The sequence below is a fragment of the Ischnura elegans genome, chromosome X, assembly GCF_921293095.1.
Source record: "Ischnura elegans chromosome X, ioIscEleg1.1, whole genome shotgun sequence".
Classification (NCBI taxonomy): Eukaryota; Metazoa; Arthropoda; class Insecta; order Odonata; family Coenagrionidae; genus Ischnura; species Ischnura elegans.
Window position 1 is genome coordinate 59,171,771 of NC_060259.1, and position 20,425 is coordinate 59,192,195.

At 39.9% G+C, this 20,425-nt stretch overlaps 1 protein-coding gene across 1 annotated transcript in view; it reads right to left on the reverse strand.

Annotated features, from left to right (window-relative positions):
• Nucleotides 1-20,425, reverse strand: part of LOC124171038 (reversion-inducing cysteine-rich protein with Kazal motifs) — a 149,182-nt gene that overhangs the window by 111,149 nt on the left and 17,608 nt on the right. The gene's annotated exons all lie outside the window — the stretch shown is intronic.

Sequence of the window (20,425 nt, forward strand, 5' to 3'; positions counted from 1 at the left end):
CCTGAATTGAAGATTTAAATTAGAAAGAAGCTTCTGATTAAAACTCTCGAAGGCCAACTTTCAATTATCCGAAATTTAACCAAGAGGATCATTTTACTTTATTAACCCTCAAGCATATTTTTTATTCCTTGAGAAATTTCTTTTTCATACAATAATCAGGTGTTACAAATGTGGATTTTGGGCAAGGATTGCCTCACACACATTTGAATTGGTGGTTTTCTTATAATTTTCAGATTTTTGGGAGAAAGGCGTTGGTATATGCTGTGGCGTAGCCAGGAATTTCGTACGGGGGGAGGGGTCCAAAACTAGGGGGAAAATTTTTGAAAAATAGGGTACTAAGCAATGTTCAGCATATTAAAACCACTTGTCTGTTTCCACACACTTTTATTTACACCGACCATGGTTTCGGCAGCTTGTGCCACCTTGATAATGGCACAAGCTGCCGAAACCATGGTGGGTGTAAATAAAAGTGTGTGGAAACTGGAAACAGACAAGTGGTTTTAATAAGCTGAATATCAAAGATTTCTACCGTATCACGCCGGACACTGTATCTTTTTATACTAAGCAATGGATTTTTAACTAATTTTAACACTTTTCACAATTGAAAAAACTTCATTTGTTAAAAAAATACTTTGTAAATTGATGATTTTTCAATATTTTGTTTTCTTTTATGAAGGAAAATAATTATGCTCTTATATTTCGCGGGGGGGGGCGGGGGTCCGGACCCGCCCTGGATACGCCACTGCGTATATGGTGTAAACCACATGTGGCCTATGAACTCTCCAAGTGACGCATGAATACCTTAATCATAGGACAAAATAATAGGTAAGTTTCCTTCATCAAAGAAAACGAAAGGCATTGATTGCGATTCGTTACCCACCATTAGCGTATTCATAATATACAAAGTATTTGGTTTTAGAAATACCGGTTTAGACGAATGGCAATGGTCAATTTTAACCTCATTTGAAAAAGGCCAGATTGGCGCCCATGCGATTCCACTCCGCGTTACGTCACAGGGACCTAGTTTCTACACGAGAGGATAGGAGTTTTACATCGTCTGAGATTACCAATGCATGCATGAGTCACAGACCTCAGGGAAACATCTCTTAATAATCACTTATTAAAATTGTCTAAGGTCGGAAAGTTTCCTTCGTTTGATAAGGTATTAATAATCCATATTTAAGCCAAGCGTTACCTGCTAGCAGGGTACTCAGCTACCTGCTAGCAGCCTACGTCGTATCAGCGCTCAAGCCTCGCCTCAAGGTCACCTCACAGGGCGGCAGCGGGAACCAGAAATACGTCACACGAACTTTTTCCCATCATTCATACTTAGCCGTCGCGTTTTCGCGCGCTTGAAAATTTTCACTTTCCGTTTAATCGCGAAAAATAGATATCGTCATTCGAAAATCTAAGAGCGTGAAATGCGTACTCCAGGAGTATTACTCTTTCGATTTAGGCAATAAAAAAATAATAGGAAACCACCCTATTAGAAAAACACACACAAAAGCATGAAAAAGATGCTGCGCTCGTCCATGGTGAATTCGAAATAAGGCAGTTACTCTGCAAGTAAAACACTATTTAATCGAATCTAGCCATCTATTCCGTAGGACTGGCACAGCGTGAGTTAGCAACTTTAATCGCACCAAGGACAATCCTGAACAACCGCGCCCTCCACAGCACGTGCTTCGTATCGGAAAGGAGCTTAAAGAGTAAAGATAAGCTGACCTTCCATGTTTCCTTCAGCAGTCCCAGAATTCGGTAGCCAGCAGATCTCAATGTACCTCACGGCAACAACTACCATTTACCGTCAATCGATCCAAACACTTCGCGAGATTCTAAGAGATCCGGTAATGAGGCGGAAAAAAGGCAGTAACTGCTCGGTGAAAAATTACTTGCCACAAGTATTCTGGCATAAAGGCGAGGGCAAACTTTTCGCCGCAATGCTCACATTATAATCTGATCTTGGGGATGTAACGTCATTATAATGTTCAAGATAACGACGTCTTCATTGAGGACATATTGGTGGAATTTTAATACGGCACATGCCCACTACCAATGAATGGAGCAGGCTTTTTTTTAACTCCCTGAGAAGACGTAGTATTTTCCAACTTGAACTTTTCCACCTTTCAACTCAAAATGTCAATCGGATTATAATGGTAACACACGAACACACGGTTGCAGTCAGCTACTCCATGACCGATGCCGTCAAGACTAATCAGTAGACGAAGAAAACGCAGAATAATGAATGAGGGTGTATAGGGAAAACAGGTTATATAGAGGGTATAACGATAGAGAAAAAGCGCACTAAAGCATTACCGTGAAAAGAGCTCATTTCCCGATCATGGTTTTGCAAGCATGGATTTAATTCCTTTAATTCAAAACACCGAATGAAACTCAGCAGAGTTAGTTTTCCATTAATTCAAAGTTCCACTTTCGCACTGGGTGGAGAGTAGTTCGATTACTTCTTAGACTGGAAGCAATTTTTTTGATGTAGTTCACCCTGTTCGTCAATACTCTACTAGCGACGTCGGCTTCTCTTCCTAAAGTCAGGCAGAATCTTTACTCAATCATAGACAAAAAGTCCACCAAAGTATTACGGTGAAAAGAGCTCATTTCCCGAGCATCTCTGGAAGTAACCGTAAACAAAAACTATGAATAAACAGGAAGTTACAGGATAAAGCACACGTGACCCGAGGCTTGCGATTCATCTATGTAATTATTGTCGCACCCCCTCAATTGCAAATATTTCTGTGGAACAAATAATTCGCAAATTATGAAATTAGACTATTTATAAGTAAAATATATTGATACTAGATGTGATGCTCTAAATTCGTTTATGTTACCCAGAATTTCAGAAAATGGACAGCGCAAAAAAACTTAATGATTCACGTTTGGAAAAGGCCCAATGTGATTTGAAAAGATTTCTAACTTATTAGTCATTCTGGTCATTAAAAACATCATGCCGGAATACGAGAATGTCCTTTTCTTTCAGATCACTGAACGCCTAAGCCGGCAGACCAATTTTTTTTATAATAATTATATTTTTTTGGAAATTGATGAAATTATTTCTCAAAACTCGGTGCTACCACGATTCTGGTACGAGGGTCGTTCAATAAGTCCTAAGAATCTCCAAGAAATTACTCTCCTAGTATAAAAAATTAATATTGACTAAAAGGTGACTCGTGACTAGTCAGCCGTCAAAGTTTCAGCTGTATCCATCCCATAGTTTCATTGTCGTTGCCAATTGTAGCGAACAACTTTCATTTGTACACAAAAATGGATAAAATTGAGTTATGTGCGGTGATCAAACGCTTGATTTTGAAAAGGTTGACGCCGAAAGACATCAACGCTAACTTGAATGAAGCTTATGGAAGATCTGCTCCTGTGTTTAAAACTATTTCGAATTGAGTAAATGAGTAAAACTTGGCCATACATCCAAAAAATTGAACATTGTTCCGGTCGCTCCGTGGAAGTGTCTACCCCTAAAATGATAAACAAAATTCAAGACATGGCTTTAAGTTCTACACGTATCAAAGAGCACGAAATAGGTAAGGCCACAGGCATATCTAAAAGCACAATGGCTATAATTTTGCGCGAAAATTTGGGTTTGAAAAAAATATCGGCAAGATTAGGGCCGCGTTTTCTGACATTGGAGAATAAACGCAATCGTGTGGTCAACTCAAAGGCTGTTTTGGCGCTTTTCCTTCGCAATCCCAGGGATTTTACGCATCAATTCATAAATTTTGATGAAATATGGATTCATCACTACACTACAGAGACAAAATAACAGATTAACAATGGAATTTTGAAGATGGACTCTTGAATGAAGCTCTTAAGCAGGCGAAGATGTTGAAATGGGCCGATCAAGTCATGGCAACGATATTTTGGAATTCATGCGGAAACATCAACATCAATTAGTTGGAAGAGGGAAAAACGATATCGGGAGAGTATTAGGCATCGTTATCGGACCGTTTGATGTTAAAAAATAGAAAAGCGCCCTCGTTAAAAGCAAAAAAATCTTTCTTCAACAAGACAATGCACAGCTGCACACCTGTTCAGAGTCACTAGCCAAAATTACAGATTTAAAGTTTCCATTATAACAAAATTCACCGCATTCACAAGATTTGACCTCCGGCGGAATTTTATAATTTCAAAACTTGAAGAAATGGCTTTGCGGACTAAGATTTGCGTCTAAGGAGGTAGTCATCGTCGAAGGAATGCCTTTCTTGAGGTGATCCCGAAATTCTACTTTTTGGACGACTTAAAATGCTTGGAAAAATGCTTTAAAATTGTTCATATGGTTAAAGAAGACTATAATGAAAAATATAAATCAATTGACCAAATAAAATCTGTTTTTATAACTTTTTCTAAAGACTTATTGAACGACCCTCGTAACGTTTAACTCAGGAATTTGTTAGAAACACCATATCTCGATTAGGATGAATAGATAAAGTTTCACTTTGATCAAGACTATGATTCCTCATTGCATGGCAGTGAATAATAATGCTAGTATTTCACCGTTTTCTAAAGTTTATGATTTCCTCTGCTTTTGCACATTTTTATGAAACCTTCGCAGAGAAATTATTCCGGTATATTTCTTTTGCATTTTGAGAGAAGACAAATATTGTCGAGCACTTAAGCTGTTTGTGCTACGGTAGCCTACGCGGCTCGAGAGAAAGGATTCATGAAACTAACGCATTAATTTTAACACGAGATGTGAATCACCAGCAGCGGACAAGATACGGGGACTACCTCACGCGTATATTCATGTGATAATAAGAGGAAATCGACGTGATAATTCTCAATGCGTTTCCGGAGGACTATAAAAACGTGTGCTTCCGTTGAAATCCTTTGTGATTAGTTTTTTTCACAAACACAATACACGGCTGTTTCCGCTTGCGTCGCGCCGGAGCCTAGCATAGCAATTCAGCATTCCTACTGTCAATCAAATATCTCCAGCAGCGGAGCTGATAGACGCCAAGGGAGTGTTTATATTAAATGTTCACTTCGAGGTGCTTCCACGCCTGAGCTGTCATTGGCGGCGGGGACGAGCGGGGACGCGGCGGAGGCGGCGGCGGCGTGGCGCGGGGGCGAGTCGCCGATGGCGCGTGACCCGGGTGCCTTATTGCCCCGAGGGGGTGTGGGTGGGCGGAGAGGTGGTCGGGGGCGGACGCCCGGGGCGTCGCCGCCCCAAGAAAGGAGCAACGGAGGCGGCGGCGGCGGCTGCTGACCGTTTCCCGCCGGCGGGAAGATGTTCCTCCACGTGGTTGCGGGCGTGGCTAGGCTCGCGTGACAGAGGATAACCTAAAAGGAAAGAGGAATTTTTGGCTTCTGCGCAGGTTTACTTTGCAAAAAGATCACGTGACTCCTAACTGAATCCCTTCGAACTTACCGGATAACTTGTAATTGTGACTCTTGGGGTGTTTTTTTACATCTCGTTTGTTTCAATCGATTTTTCATTTCCATTTCAATTAACACTGACGATTAAGCAGAGGAAACAAGATTCAAATGCAACATAATTTAAGGCTTCGATTAACTAATTTATTCCAATTTATGCAATTTTCAGAGAGAGGTAGGGGGTTTCAACGTTGCCCGCAGCTTTTAGTTACAGCGCAGCCACACTGAGCACTCTGTTTATATTTACTCGCGGTAGCATGGGCAGGCCGGATGCCCGTATCATCATCCCATAATAAATTTCATTTGTTCGGTTGGTTATGTTGAGGAGGATGTCGACGGCTGGCTTCATTTGGGTAATAAAAGGTTGGGTTGATGGAGCAGGATGGCACTAGGAATGATATATTGGTGGGGGGTCTCGGGTTCACAACGAGTTCGCCGGGAAAGCATCAGACATTACTTCACTAGGGATGAAGATAGAGCAGAAATTAATCTCTTTTCGACACCCGCTAGCCCTCTTTCGTGACGAAGAACCGCACTTCAAATTCCATCCCATCGACGTTCTTACAGGACTCCCCACATAAAGCAAAACCACAATTAGTACGAATGAATGAGCACCTCAAGTATACAGTCCTCTGTAGAGGGTAAATTTAATTAAAAAACTAATACTACTACTAATACCAGTAAATCAGTATCTCCCAAGAGTCTCGGGGGATTCGAACCCACGGACACCCATGCTCGCTACAGCTTTGCCAGTTATTATCATGTATTTGTTATCATTATAAGTATTATCATGGTAAGTTTTTACGCGGGATCGTCATCTCCAAGAGACAATGCCTGAAGCAGTATTGTAACAAGTCTTTAATTGTAAACGGAAGTTGATTTTCAGGCGTCGAATTGCATTAAAATAAGTTTTAATTGATACTAGTGGGCACTGTATTCGGTCGAATATATCTACAATTCATTTGGAACAAATATTTTTAACACCATTTTGATGCCATCATTTTAGGTAGTCGGCAAGGGATTGTCACTGTAAACCTCAAGGACACCCTCCTCAATCCGTCCATTTCGCGAGCATTAAGGAACCCAAAGGTGACGAATAAAATGTGAAGCTAAAAATATATTCGCGAAATAAAGCCTTCGGTTCAATTTTAAGTCGGTCTGCAGCGTTACGAGTCGGTAAATAGGCGGTGCCAGAAGTTAGACCAAGTCTAATACCTTGTTCTCCCCAACCCTCACGTCTTCACCGAATTCATGCGAGTCCACCAATTAAATAACTTGCATCTCAAATGGCTTAAAGTGTCGGTCTCCGTCGCACGCGACCGACGAGTCGGGAGGCAAGTCAAGGACCGCACCACGCAACACGCTTCGAAAAAAATGCCGCGGGGATGACTAAAAACACGTGACGTCACGGAGTATCCGAGTCGACGGAAACCCTTCATTAAATTCCCGAGCCAACGAGGGGCGGCGAGGCGGGCTCAAATGATTTTCGCTTCCTCCTCGCCACGACTGGATTGTTGTGCACTTGTTGCGTCGCAGCGGCGGGAGGTGGCGTGAAGGAAGGCGTGAGCATTGTTTGAAGGGCTGGCGGAAGGAAGGAATATATAATATTTTATTTACAGTATTTTAAGCTACCTGGTTGGAAGGTGCAGGGTGACCACATGAAAGTCTTCGTGAGCCGGCCATATTAAATGAAAAAGCATAAAAATTGATAATAAATGTCTGACAGCACGTTGAATGCCCTTGAATTTTCTAAGCACTAAAGAAAAGAAAACTCAAATAAATTTATACATTCGAGTATGCAAGTATCCTCGATGAACAGCAAAAGTAAAGAGGTAAAGATAAATTTCCATTCCCACACTTCTATTCATGATATGACTAAAATGATATCCATTGTAATGATATCGCTTTTGATGTTGATTGCAATTGTTCCACTTTGGAGTGGGTGGAAAAATATTGTTACCTTGGTGTTGTAATAGAGGAACATATTAAATTTCCCCACCATATTGATAAATAAAACAAAAAAATGAGAATCGTTTTATACCAAATTTACATGCTCAAAGATGTAGTACCTACATCCATAAAGCCATTGATGTACAACGCAATGGTGCAAATGATGATGATACGGAATAACAGTTTGGGGAATGGCTTCTAATACTCTGCGGAAATCAATAATCAGGAACCAGATGAGAATATTGAAATTGGCTGTTAAGACAGAGGTAATTGTATAAAAAATCAAGTACTAAATAAATGTGTGCAATCGTAAATAAGCTACACGAAAGCGCTGAAAAAACACGAAGAATCGCATTCAAAAAAATCTTTAGCTTCCTACTCCACGTTATTTTTTCTCTAAATTTTTTTAAGCTTGGTGAAATTATTTTTATGAGAACGCTGCTATTGACATTGAGGTGGGAGGTGCGGCAATCTCAAGGCAAGGACACACTGACATTCATTTATCGATATATTTTTCATAAACCAATATGAAGAAATATTGTTATTTAAAAAATTAAAATCGAACTGAAATTATCCCTGTCATCAATAATCCTACTATAGTAAAATAAAGCTATATGTTTTCCCTTTACAAGCCAATGAAATCAAGGGGTGTTCTAATACATTTTCTTATAAAAATCGCTTATAACATAGATTTTGTGAAAATTATCGCCTATCTGAATAAAAAGAGAATTAGTCATGTGTAAAAAATAGTGCGACGCTCGACCAGGAAATTAATACATTAAAATAATTATAACTTTCCATTACACCATCTGGTTAGTTTGCTTTTTCCCAGTAGTAATTCCTGATAACTCTCTTTTGGCTTACACACGAAAATTTCAATGATGAATGAAATTACCCTAAATAATGATAAATTAAAATTTCCATAACCAGATACAAATGAAGTCGCAGAGGGGCCCCATAGAGGATGATATGGCGATCTGAGAGTAAATACATACCGAAGCTCTCAACGTTGATGCGCGATAACTAAGAGGCAAAAATTGAAATCCAAACTTAAATATTATAATGGAAAATGAAAACAAAATGTCTAGTGAAATAATTTGTTTAAGATTTTATTAAAATCCTGAAACTTACTCTTCTAAGCAAACTTTTAATTCTATGATAATTAATATTTTCAGTCGAAATGAACATCACGAAAACAAACGCTATCCCCTTGTCAGCCAATCCGAACAATCACATGACCTTGGATTTCGTCATTTCATCCTAGGTCGCATACGCAGAAGCCGAAAGTGGCTTTTGTTTACACGTGGGGTAGCAAGTCGTCATGTGAGCAGATAGTGGAAAGCAAGGAGATGGGTAGTGTCCATTTTCCAGTTTTGGCGGCTCAATCATGAAATTAATTAAAGTCCATTCAAATCATGCCCTGGAAACTTACAGATAAACGTTACTAGCTTGAAAACAATGAAATACCTTTCTTTGCATTCTTTTTTTCACTAGAATTCAATTGAAAATTAGATGAATTAAGAAGTAATTGATGACATGTAGAGATTATCACATTATCATTGAATTCCATCCCGCCAATATCTTATACTGTAATGAAAATTTTCCCAGAAGAAACCTATCGTGATGAAACCTACAGCGCACAAAATCACCTGTCTATTTAAATAGCAAACACGGAAAAGGACTTTAAAAGTGTATCTTCGAATGTAATACGTGGTAATGTGCGGTAATATACTATTATGAAAATAATTGTTAATGCTCATATATTAAAGACTATACTATCGTGTGATAGTTATATTGTTCAATTTAATCACCTGTGATTTTAATATGTCATCGGTACAATCACTATTTCCTTACGGTATGATGGCTAAAATAAAGATATGACAGTAGGTATTAACAGAGGATCCGCCTTTTGATAATTGGCAAACAAGTGGAGATAGGCGTGAAGGGCGGTGTGTGGAAAGCGGTGGTGTTCGGCAGAGCGCTGCGTTGAAGCAAGGTTAACGACAACTTAACTCGCGACGAGAAGCGTAATGGAAGGCGTGGTTCCTTAGCAGAATAGGGTGCTTTCATATTATTTTTTTACTGCCTAAATCGAAAGATTATTACTCCTGGAGTATGCATTTCACGCTTTTAGATTTTTAAATGACGATATCTATTTTTCGCGATTAAATCAAAAGTGAAAAATTTCAAGCGCGCGAAAAGGCGACGGCTAAGTATGAATGCTGGGAAAACCCCATGTGACGTCATTCTGGTTCCAGCTGTCGCCGTGTGAGATGACCTTGGGGCGAGGCTTTGAGCGCTGATACGACGCAGGCTGCTAGAAGGTAGCAGAGTACCCTGCTAGATGGTAGCGCTTGGCTTTTAAGGATTATTAATACCTTATCAAACGAAGAAAACTTTCCGACCGTAGGCAGTTTTAATAGGTGATTATTAAGTTTCCCTGAAGTCTGTGCCTCATGCATACATTGGTAACCTCAGACGATGTAAAACTTCTATCTACTCGTGTAGGAACTAGGTCCCTGTGACGTCACGTGGAGTGGCATCGCATGGGCGCCAATCTGGCCTTTTTCAAATGCAGTTAAAATTGACCATTGCCATTCGTCTAAACTGGGAATTATAAAACGAAATAATTTGTATATTATGAGTACACTAATGGTGGGTAAAGAATCGCAATCAATGCCTTTCGTTTTCTTTGATGAAGGAAACTACCCTGTCATTTTATTCCCAGCCTCACATGTGTTGCTTCAGGAAACACTTGCTTTTACTCTCTCTGAAGGGTATATGAAAGTTCCCAAAACCTTCGGTATGCGCAGTTTTTCCACTCAAAACTAGGAGGAAGGGAGTTTGCAACTACCCAGAAGGGTTGGTTTGAGTCATTTCGACCCATTGAAATTTCTAGCTTATTGCACATTTCAATCATCATTTCAATTCAATTCTTTGGCATATTCTCACGATGCAGAGTGAAATAGGCCGTGACGGTAGGGAAATAGCATCCTGATAGAAACAAAATAAATTTTGTTATATTCCACACGGTATTTATTAAAAATTTCACCGGTTTCGACGTTTCCATCATTATCAAGAGGTTCTATTACCGCTTTAATTTAAATAAATATGTTTAATTTTTATTGATGATTTTTAATTAATACTTACTGTGCGGAATATAACAAAGTTAATTTTTGCTTCTATCATGTCACCATTCCACGAAGTGAACTCGCGAATCATTGCTTTATATGACCTTCTATTAATAAAGTCCTGAGACGAATGCAATTTTTAGTTGAACCCTAGATATGTGATTAGGTCCGGTAATAGACATTTTTGTAGTGTATTATACGTGCGAATAATGTTCCACCCTCCACTCATAAATAACCTGAGACGTAGTATGGAGTCTCTCTGGATAAATTTTAAAATAAATACAAATACGTTAGGAAAAAGGGTCGAAACTTAAATATCAGCGTGAATTTAAAACGACATACCCTTATTTCTCCAATAATTTTGTGGAGCAAATAAACCCTAAACCTTTAATATCCTAGTTTGATTAGTACTGAGCATTGGACTGAGCGCTTAGGCACCCCCTTTTGCTTGGCGCCCTGCGCAGCCGCGTAATTCGCTTACCGCTTAAACAAGCCCTGTATGTGATAATTAATGCGACGTAGGCAACACGCAAATCATTATAATCCTTATTTTCGGTATATAGCATTAAATTGGAATCAAAATGTTTCAAATGCTGTTCTTCATGCATTCTGACGTGTTATTTGATCCGCAAATAAAAACACCACGCGTGCGGAAAGAAATAGGGGTAAATCCTAGCCTCAAAGAGAGGGAATGGGGAAGGACCACAAATGAGTCAACATGACCCACAGCCGCCCTTCTAAATACAACATCCATTATAAAAACTTTTACGAATAATTAGGAAGTTTTCTATTTATATAAGCATATTATCATCAATTGTACACATAGTCGCGAAATTTCAGAGGAGTAGGATGGAAAATAAGAGAAAAAAATTTCATTTTGAGCATGGTAGGTATATATGTTAAAACAACCCATCCCGTCCTCCCAGTGCTATTAGGCCATCACGCGTACTCAGAATTCATAGTCGGAGGAGACAAAATTAAATACGTCAAACTCCGCTGAATAAAAATTGAAATTCTGTCGTGGGATAAGAACATTTTGAACAAGGTTAAACATTAAGGTAAAAAATAAATTTTGGCTGACAGTCGAATGAAAGCGGACACAAGAAACAACAAATCTAATTAACTCAGAGGCAATGGTTTTAAGTCTTTTCATCATGCAAATTATTATTTGAAATTAAAATAATTAAGTCGAATATTACGTTATTTATTTTATCATACTTACTGCTCTTTATCTTGCTTCTATTCTTCCACAATTCCAAAAGCAAAAGATGCAAAGTCTTGAACCCACAGGAAATGCGATAGCGCCAATTGATATACCCGATCGTCACGTCAATGCGTTCATACGACGCCTGAATTAGTATAAGTACGGCAAAAATTCAAGTGACCCGATAGTACCTATCTTTCTGTAATTTACCTCATTAGTAGGGATGGAGGGATCCAGGATTTTTATCGGATCCGGATCGGATCCTTGATTTTCGGAGCCGGATCTTTCGGATCGGATATTTTCGGATCCAAATGCATTTTCAAATTCCTGACGCTGACATTCCCCCGATGATTGTTCAATCTCTTGGGAAGAGTCACGCTATATGCCAGTCGTATTATTTCCTTTTTTTATTTTCCACGGCTGAAATTCTCCTACGTAACCTCTGCGAGAGCTTTCAAATAAAACAGTTCATGAGTAGGACAAGAATCGCATGCGACGGCGCATTCCAAGATAGAATCGGAACTCTTTCCACCCTTATTGGGGTGTTGCATTCACTGAAGCTATTATTTAAAATTTCGGATCCAGATCCAATGTCTTCCGCGACTTTGGATCCGATGTATCCGATGAAGGGCAATATCCGCGGATATTTGGATCCGAGGTATCCGATCCGACCGTCCCTACTCATCAGGTTAACCAACTCCGGAACTTAAAAATATGACCCCTTGCGCCGTATTTAAAATTCAAGGGATATAATAATGTCTTTCTGGTTATTTCCGGAGTTGGTTAATCTGATAAGGTTAACCAACTCCGGAAGACCAAAAGTATGACCCTTTGCATCGTACCTATGGACACCTCATCCGTCGTTGGAGCCCCTACTAATGTCACTTAATTAACCAGACGCAAAAATTCGCAGTCACTGATTGAAGGCTACTTATGATTTCAATGGCAGAAAACAAACGTCTTCCGCTATTGTAGCACTTAACGAACAGGGAATGAAATTCTTCCTTAATTCAACGCGGGGAATGGCCATTTACTTTACAAGAAGAAAATGATGCAGTTTCTCCACATAAACCTAGATACTTCGGCCTACTAAACGTCTAATTCGAAAATTGATATGGGAGAAGTTTCCTCTTAGTAATTAAAGTATACCCAAGGTTGTTTTATTTTCCCTCTTACATATTTCTCTATATTTACATCTCTTTCATTATTAGATTTTATGCACCCCAAAATTCCTAATTCCTATTCCATTTTGTGCGCACCATATGACTAATGCAATGATAAAATGTCAAAAGCAGTGAATCGCCTTGGAGACACATTGCCTTTCGTAGTATTTTGATCAAAAATGTGCAACCACCTCATTAAAATTAGAGTAAGTGTGATAAATATAGGTTACTCACGGATCTCTAGTATTATAATGCTGTGGTTATCCTTAGTTACAGTTATTGCAATAGTACTTAATCCGTCGAAGTAACCTTTACCCCGCCTGTTGCAGGTTAAGTGTCATCCTACTGACCGCTGAGGTCTCAACCTCATTTATTTGAATTATGGATGCTGTATTGGCGCTCCAGCTTCTGATAATCGTCCTCGAATACTAATCGCTAGTATATAGATCATACGCTCACTTACCTCGCAGGCAGCCCCAGTGCCCACGGACTCCACAAAATGCATAACCCAGAGGACGAAATCTGAGGTACTATGTCGTAAGTCGGTGGAATAACGCAAAATATTATCTTTACATCACTTTGGTTGTAACTATTACAATTTTTTTGAAGAATGTGTTTCCCATGGAAGGGGTGATTTATGTCGAACTTGTAGCTGGTATTCCATCTACTCTTGAACTGTTAGAATTTCATCTTAGCTTACGCCTTGAATTTGAAATTAAAGAAAATATGGACAAGTAACCGCTAGGATTGATGAATAAATTAGAGGAAGCCGGTTGACTCACACGCCTTTAGAACAAATGATACAATGAAAAAAATACTATGCGTATAACGTCACTGGTCCTAAATTTGGGAATGGGTGGCGGCGCAACATTCTAATTTGCTCTAGTTTTCTTCGATATAGCTAAGGGAAAATAACTTCAAGGTGTGATGCATATCCTTTTCCAGCCAAATCGCAGCGTAAGTCCTCAGAATATGTAACCTAGGAAAGGCCTTCTAAATAATCACTCTACGACCTAATTTACGATAATATTACGAAGTCGTCAGTAATTACCGGGGAAGCTGTAATTCCGTCATTAATCTTTCAAATAGTCCTCGAGTCATGCCATTCTAATGCTTGTGATTTGAGGCTAATAACTTCGGAAAACGACCTGACCTTGTTATTGTAGAAATTTCACAGCATCTCGTCAACATTGTATTAGTACATAGTACTTTTCAATGTTAAATAAACCTGATGAGGTAAAAACTGAAACAGGAAATGGTACTTAGTTGTGTTGAAAATTAAAAAGTCGTTTTTACCCCGAAATTCACGTTATCACGACGAAATTCCACATAGGTCAACCAGTAACGATTGAAAACCTGGTTTACCTGTTGAAATTTAGTGCTGTAGCAATAGCTAAAAAATGGTTGCATGGAAAATTACGAAGTCGTCATTACTTCCATCGTTTCTAGACTCTTACTACAGCACTAAATTTCAGCGTGTAAACCAGGGATTCAATCGTTACCGAGTCAACTCTATAGAATTTGGATATGATGGGAGTAATAACGACTAAGTAATTTTCCACACAATTTTTTACAGTAATTTTTTGTTAAGTGGAAAATTACTAATCTAAGTCGTCATAGCTTCCATCACTTCTGAGCAACTGCTATAGCAGCAAATTCAACGGATACACCAGGGCTTCGATAGTTGCTCGCTCAACTCCGTGGAATATCTCTCGCCGGCCTCAGTGGCGGCTGGGTAAAGTCATCGCCTGCCAAACAAGAGGTCGCGGGTTCGAGTCCCGCCTGGGTAGATTTTCCCTATCCATGGCATGGTTGTTCATGTACGTTTAATTGTTGAATTTGTTAAACACCCCGATGTAAAATGGCCTATGCGAGCTGTATTCGGTCATTTGATAATAAATAAATACATAAATAATATCGTCATGATGGGAGAGATTACTCCCATCGTGTAAACCAGGCTCTGAGAGCTTGGACACCTAGCGAAAGCCTCCAACTTCAGCGACTGCGTATCTGAAGCCGACCCGATGACACGACTCGCGAAGCGTTCGCGCAGTGGCAGGGCAGGACGCGGGGGTGGGGGGAGATAGGGAGGGGGGAGGGAGAGTTGGCCGGCAGCCCGAGCCTCGCGTCACCCCCCCACCCTTCCCGCCGGACACCCCCGCCCCTCGGCCACGTGACCAGCGGAGCGGACGCCCACTGCGAGGAGCGACACTTGGGACTATGTTTACAAGAGGCATTAGTGCATGGTCGGTCGACCGTCGCCAGGGAAAGTGGATTGAATGATTTCATCCGCCACTACTTGACGTGAAGGGTAAACGGAGCGCTAAGACACACCAAAGGCACGCTTGCTCCGGTCAGTTTACCACCATCCGATCGAGGATGCACTCTTCACATGCACGAAATATTGCGGAGAGGAAGACGTCAATGCCGGATTGTTGGTCACGGGTGATTCAACACCCAATTAAGCCTGTTTTACGCGGGTCACTAAATTGCACATCTTAAAGCCCAGAACCCTTAAGGCCGTTTTACACGGTACACGGGATTGCGCAAACTGACGTACATGCGAAGGCGCAATCAAAATTGTGTCGTGTAAAGCGGTGAATTGCTAGAACACATGCGAGAACGGGTGGATGCGAGACGGCAAAATAGCCCCTGTTCTAATTTCGTTCATGCATTCGCGCAATTCCGCGCCATTTTAGAAATTAATGCAGCTCTAACCTGCGCAATTCCGTGCCCCGTGTAAAACGGCCTTTACAAACTTGAGGCCCCGAAGCAAGATAAGCAAAAAAGGCCCTCCCAAACAAACCTTCAGCCCCTTCATCCCGCCAAACTTCTCCCCCTCACCCAATCATCATGTGTTTCCAGATTACTGATAGCGACAATTTTAAATCTGGCACTGTAAAAAATAAATATGACCTTGTACTAACAATGAATATTTTTTATTATTTCAAATGAAATTTCAATTTTTTCTTGAGGCTGCGAGGCCCCAAAGCGGGCGCTTTCCTCGTATAGGGCCAACTCCGGCTCTGTTCAAGCCTCTTCTACGCGGTGCACAAAATGACACATCTTGAAGCGATATATTTTCGATGCATTTTGAAATGCAAGTTCACAAGTGTATTTGGGGCTTGATATCTCTTACAGCCGCCAAAGACTCTGCTGGCAATGGTGTGTTAAGACAAGAAATGTAGCAATACAGTTGAGTGCCTGGTTTGGGCTGTTTGGACTAGTCAATGCCAGGGGAGGCACTTCTTTAACCATCCCATTACTTCTTATAGAAATAAAAAGATAAAAATGCCCTTAAGATCATTGCGCACGGGACACGTAATTTCGCCGGTTAGTACTAAGAATAAAAATGCCCTTAAAATCATTGTGCACGGAACACGTAATTTCGCAGGTTAGAACTGCATTAATTTCTCACTATGGCGTGCAACTACGCGAATGCACGAGCGAAATTAGAACGGGCTATTTTTTGTATCTCACGTCTATGCATTCTCGCAGGCGTTCTATTCAGGCCGTTTTACATGGTACACGGAATTGCGCAATCTGACGTACGAGCGAAGGCGCAATCAAAATTGCGTCGTGTAAAGCGGTGAATTGCTAGAACCATAGAGTAAGTATATTACTTACTCTAATTATATACTTACTCTATGCTAGAACACATGCGAGAATGCGTGGATGCGAGACGGCAAAATAGCCCCTGTTCTAATTTCGTTCATGCATGCTATTCCACGACATTTTAGAAATTAATGCAGCTCTAACCTGCGCAATTCCGTGCCCCGTGTAAAACGGCCTTTAATTCCCCGCTTTACACGACGAAATTTCGACTGCGCCCTCGGATACATGTTAGTTTGTGCAAGTACATGCCCCGTGTAAAACGGCCATAAGACAACATCTGGTTGCGGATTAAGATGGGCCAAAAAGAACTCCCTAACTATAAAGTCGGCGCCTCTATGTTTGGGTAAATGTTTTGAGAATATTCTCCAAAAAAATTGCATTCCATACTAACTCGGCATTTTCTTCCCAGAACGGCGCGGCGCCTCGTCTAAAATGGTGGAGCTTTCACTGATTGATCTGAATAATGGCCTATGATACACACTACTCAGGGGGCTAGCCCTTATTAAACTATAGAATTAGGCATGTTTTAATGTGATAGTGTGATAGGCATTTATCAAGGGATGAAATGAGTTGTAAATATATCACAGCACTTTCACCACTCGACAACGTTGAATCACAATAATATGGATTTCACATATTTTATAAATGAAAATCCGCAAAGCTTGATTAATAATTGATCAATATTAAACGGCTATAAACTAAATATACGCAGGGGGAAATCGACTGAGAAATATTTTATAAACTTTAAAACCTATATGATGTCTCCATGTTCCTGGGCTTCACCGCGTGGATTTTTCTTTATGACGACAGTTTCTCCGGTATTCCAACCGGCGTCTTCAGGTCTCGACCTACCGGAGAAACTGTCGTCATAAAGAAAAATCCACGCGGTGATGCCCAGGAACATGGAGACATCATCTAGACAACGCCGCGGAAAACTACGCATCAACTTTAAAACCTATAATCTTTAAAATATTGCATCTGAATTTTTCTGGCCTCAAATTGGCCTTGGAAGCTGTTACTTAAATGAAAAAAATAATTGGAGCGACGTTAGATCGATGCTTAATGCCTTTTTTTCATTTTTTAATACTTCAGTGTCTTATTCTCTTATCGATTGGATGCACAAATGTTTTATGCACAAATAAATACAGCGTGAAATCCAAGTTTTTATTATACCATGATTACGGATAAAATGACCAAAAAATGAAACTTCTATGCCAACTTCAAATTAACATGGGTTGTTTTTGACAATTTTTCATCAAAAATTGCATTGCAACTCTTTCACAACGGCGTAAATTCATCTTACGTAAAGTAAAAGTTTTAAAGTAAAAGTCTTAAAGTTTTCCGTATTTCATCATTTGGAGTCGAAAAATAATCAGTAATCCGTTTTCTGGCTGCCATTTTTGACAGCGGCTTCCATTAGCATGGATGAGAAAATCGAGAATAAAAGTTCCCGGAAAGTAATTTAGTAACTTTCAAGTATTTTAGCGAGCGAATATTAAGCGAAATGAATCACGAAATTGTCGTTTGAATCTATAATGTTCCCAAATCCTTTCGAAGACTAAGGCTTCCGGAAACGACGATTAAAACATTTTCAAGCATCGAAAACTAACCGAGCAATTTAATGCGGTGAATAATTTAGATTTCTCCTTCATCAATATAATTTCAATTACTGTGACGCAATTGCAAATTCAAGAGGATATTAAGTGACCATGTCATGAGAAAGAGAAATCCTACGAAACTAATCTAAAGTAAGATCAACTGGGGTACTTCCGCATCTTCCTTTCTTTTCCATTTCCAACACTAAGGGCGATATGAATTAAGTTAACACCCAATAGCATGGAAAGAAGGCAAACCTAAAAATGTCCAGTTAAAAATATTATCTATTTCACGCACATTGAATAAGGTCAAATACGAATATCAGTTAATTCAAAATATTTATTTTGACGAAATTCCACTCCACCTCTAATGTCAAATCTCATAATAGGATTATACGAGTTCCAACGGTTACAGCTTCTATAACTGTTCAACGTAGGAGCCAAAACCAAATACTTATAAAATCAACATTCTCCCGGCGAGATGAGAATCTAGCTTTGTGTGAGTGGCTCACCGAATTTCAGTTCGGACACCATGATGATATCCACCAATAGTTATGGTAGTATGGTTTGTTAGTATACGTGACGTTTTTTGGACCGTGTGGTGTGCATTTGGGAGTCCAATTGCATGCTGCATGCTGGTGATTGATCACCCCCTGCCAAACACCCTAGTGGTGGCTCGCACGGTATTATGTAGATGTAGATGTAGAATAGTTATTTCAGCAGTTACATATGAATGTCACAATATAATCCTTAATATTTCAATCTGATATTCCGTATGGCATAAAAAACACTTCAAAGAATACATTTTACAAACAAAGCGTTTGGCGAAATTATCTTCTTACCTAAGAATTGCCAACACCACTGTTCGAGTTGTATGTAATATTATGTTTCTGGATATCTTTTATTATTTAATTGCTCTCCGGCTTTGAATGAATCAGGGACATTTATATGGGCACATATTTTCCGTACGCGGGTCTTTACATCGTCTGGTGACGGGCTGTATCGTTGGAGGGAGGAGCTCATTGGCCAGTCAGAGCATAAAAGTCGCCCTCAATTAATCTTGATTCATTGCTCTTGATATATAATGAATCGCCCTCGGCAGCACTGCAGAGACGTCACAGCACACGCCTTGGCCTTAGAATGAAGCAGAGCTGGTTGGGAAGCATATATATCTTCTACGGTACTCGTTGATAAAATACACTTTCTATAATGACTTATCCATCGAGTGTACAAATCTCTAATGTTTATTCACGCATCTGCTTGAAGAGGGAGAGGTTCGCCTTGGTGAAACCTGTTGATCATTCCAAGTGCTAGCAGTATGAACGGCGTGAATGTGAATTGTGGCGCGTTTTATGTAAACAGGTCGTTCTTCAAAATCCTTAATGGAAGTCCAGGGTTAAAAACATGGCATTAAAACAAATTATTGGCAGAGATCATTCGCCTTGACCTGGACTAATACCAAGATACCCCAAGTCCGTGCCAAGCTCGAACGTAATTAAGCAGCGTTCACAATCCAAATCCCATCAGACTCCTCTGAAAGCTCCGAGAAAGACGCCTTCGTTCAAGCAATGTACACGAATTTAGGGTAACCTGCTTCGAGCCTTGGTCACTATGAATGAATTTTCCTTTGAGTAATATTTTTGACTGATTAGAACTGGCGATCAGTTTTGATTAGCATAAATTAACGCGGAATTCCCAACTGGCAAATGAAAAATTTCCCCACCAGCCGGAGTGGTACGACGATGATAAATAACAAAAGTTGCTCTCTCATAGAATAGTTCATTTTAAAAAGTAGTAAAAAATAACACTTTTCGTGGCTATTGTTTTTTAGGATTTCATGATTTTTTGCAGAACAACAACATTGTCATAAACAAAAAATCGTTACTTATTCCTATATCCTTGGATTTTTATAGCAATTGAAATTATAATAACTGAAACACCTTCACGTAATCACCTCCCAGTAATATCTATTTTTGTTTTCTGAATGAAATTTTCGACGTAGTCAACGCGTCCATTTAGGATTATTGTAATGTATACGTCTGAGCATAATATTCCTACGAACATTAACCCTCCATGTGAAACAGACTATTTCATTACGAAGGAGAGGCGGGCACAGATGAGGCAACGGTAATTAAGATCTACTGCTGCACCAGGGCTTAATGCTCTAAGAGGCTGCAGACAGGCTAACGAGGATGAGTTGGAAGTCTGTACAGACTCCAACTTGCCAGGGTTATTTCTTCGAGATGATAATGAATGCTCTCCCGGCATTCATCCCTCCAGTGCAATTGTAGCAATTTGGTGGGCATTCAAACAATACAACGCGGTACTTCGAATAAAAAAATGGAATCGTCAAGCCACGGAGGGAGCCTC